The 2,529-nt window shown below is 38.4% G+C and overlaps 1 protein-coding gene across 1 annotated transcript in view; it reads left to right on the top strand.

Annotated features, from left to right (window-relative positions):
• LOC101297301 (NADPH:quinone oxidoreductase-like) overlaps nt 1–2,529 on the top strand; it is a 10,463-nt gene that overhangs the window by 6,380 nt on the left and 1,554 nt on the right. The window lies entirely within an intron of this gene.

The following is a 2,529-nucleotide window of genomic DNA, read 5'->3' on the forward strand; positions in this document are numbered from 1 at the left end:
AGAATCAGGAAGAGCCCTATGATTGATGTAAAGATCAGGGGGAGGTGCGAACTTCAGGGGGAGTCTAGCACATACATACATGTCATTATCAAATGTGAAGGGTGCGTTGTACTCTTTTTCTCCTACGATCAAGGTTCAGTTTTTCTCCCACAGGGTTTTTGTGGCTTGACGAGGTTTTTGACGAGGCAACAGATCAGCACCATCGGCATATCAGCGCGCGGCACAAGGGGGAGTGTTCTAGGATATTCTCTACTGTGTGCCTTGGCCTTATGCCAATAGGATATGTAGTTAGACTAGATCTATGTATTCATATTCTTACCATATTGGTATTGTGTAATTCCCTATATAAAGGGCTCCTATCAATGAATAAGATGATCCTCTTGTTATCTCTTTGTCTCTACACTTTATTCTTCATCAATATATATATATATATATATTTAGACGTGTATAAATAAAATTGAAACCGACTTCGATGACAAGGGCTTGTCACCTTAAAGTGACCACAACCAATGAACATAGGACATGTGTCTATTTTAAAAAGGCTTGGCTGCAATTTAAAGACATAACAGGGGGTTTGAGATATTTGACATGTTTGTTTATAATTATTGTTGACATTTGTCCATCTCTCATTGGTGTTTGTCACCATAAATGACCATAATTGGTCACTCAAGTTATTTCCAATAAAATTTCTCAAATGTCTGGACTTAAAAAAAAAATGTCAAAACTAGATCAGTACAAGATAACTACGAGATTCTCGTAATAGTGGTTGGGGTGTCGTGAAACAACCTTTGGGTGGCAGTACAACCTTCTACAACTAAAGACCAATGGAGGCCCAATATTTCATCTATAAGTAGTAAAGAGCACAACCTAATCCTGAAGCTGGGAGCCGTCTTCTTTTCTTCTCTTCTTTGCCTTGTGTTCTGTTCTCATAACTGATGCAGTCTTATACTGCAACTCTTTGATGATATGCAGTTGTGGATATGGCTTCCGTCCTCCTTAGCGTTTTTACCAGTTTACTTATCTGGGTTTTTTTGTTTTCCTTACGCTTTCTTTCTGCGTTTGGCTCAGTTTTTGGCCGATGATGTCAGATTTATATTTGCTACTCTTGATGGGATCTGAAGATCCTATTTGATTTTGCTTTACCACCAAGATCTGAGGCCTCTTTCTGCTTTCCTTATCAATTTTGTTTGCCGTTCAATTTTTTTGTTTTGTTTTTCATATTAAGCTAGTTTCCATAGTTTATGTTTTGATGATTATAAAGATGATTGTCTGCTATGAGTTTTGTATGGTTGTCATGAAGTTTATGTTGTCAACTCATCCAGAATTTGGGCATTGTTGTTTGTTGCTGGAGCTTGGTTCCTGAAGGCAACCTATTTTCAATATCCTTCAAGCCATTATAATGATTTAATCTTTGATTTTTATTGTATGGAAACGTTGTGTAAATCATGTGGCATGAAACTACATCAATAATGTGCGTTCTAAGAGGGTTTTCGTTTGGACATGCTTTGAGAAATGTTGAAGACAGTAGGGGTGAAATGATATGCAAGTTCCTCTGTTCTCATCTATAAGGAAAATGAACTGTTGGTCTTCTTTTTTTTTTGGTCAAGAGAGATCAATGCATTAAAACAAACCAGAAGGCAGCAAAGATAACAGAAAGAGAACAAACAAGCAACAAAAGCGTCAGAAAACATGAAGCACTAATAGCTATAGCATTGAGGAAATCCAATACTTAGAAGTTTGAACACTCCCATCAGTCCCATGATATGGATGTCCATTTATTTTTGTAACGAGTAGCACAAAACATGGTACTAATTAAATAGCAACAAAAGTTGAAAATGAGGCTGGTCTGGGTACCAAACAGCAGCAGGGCTGTAAACGGCAGCTTTGGTGGAAGGCTCGTATGGAGCTGGGTTGGATACCTAGCTTGGTCGAATACACGTTCCATTATTTTTTACAAAAGCTAATTTGCATATATCAAGCAACATATAATCGGATAGCCAAGCGACTATCTTCATGTAGTTTACTAGCTAAAATGTGCGGCTGCTAGATTACATTTCTCATAGAGTGAAGTGAACAAGTGAAATAAGGATTTTAGTTCACCTCTTCTCTAATGCACATTCCACTTTGGAGATTCCTAATCAATCAAAGGTTTCTTCACTGAAGTTTCTAGTTTGCAGTACACCTCAGTGCTAACGTATGTAATCCAGTCAACCAAGAATAATCCTGGACAAAATTATGAAATTAAAGAGGACCAATCATTTACGCCTCCCAACCCAAACCCCAAGCCAAAGAGAAGTAGGACAAGTCATTCTTGCAGCCCACTTCCCATCCAAGTCAGTCATGCTATAAATATTGGCCCCCTCTAGCTCTCTATCTCGTTTTTAAGGAAAAACATAGACCACTGAAAACATCAGAGAAATAATAATGGAGTCCATCAGAGTGTTGGCGCTCTGTGGCTCTGTTCGTCAAGCTTCCTACAACCGCGCCCTCATTCGTTCTGGTTAGTATTGCTACTCCTCTCTCTCTCTC

This window comes from Fragaria vesca, linkage group LG7 (genome assembly GCF_000184155.1).
Source record: "Fragaria vesca subsp. vesca linkage group LG7, FraVesHawaii_1.0, whole genome shotgun sequence".
Lineage (NCBI taxonomy): Eukaryota > Viridiplantae > Streptophyta > Magnoliopsida > Rosales > Rosaceae > Fragaria > Fragaria vesca.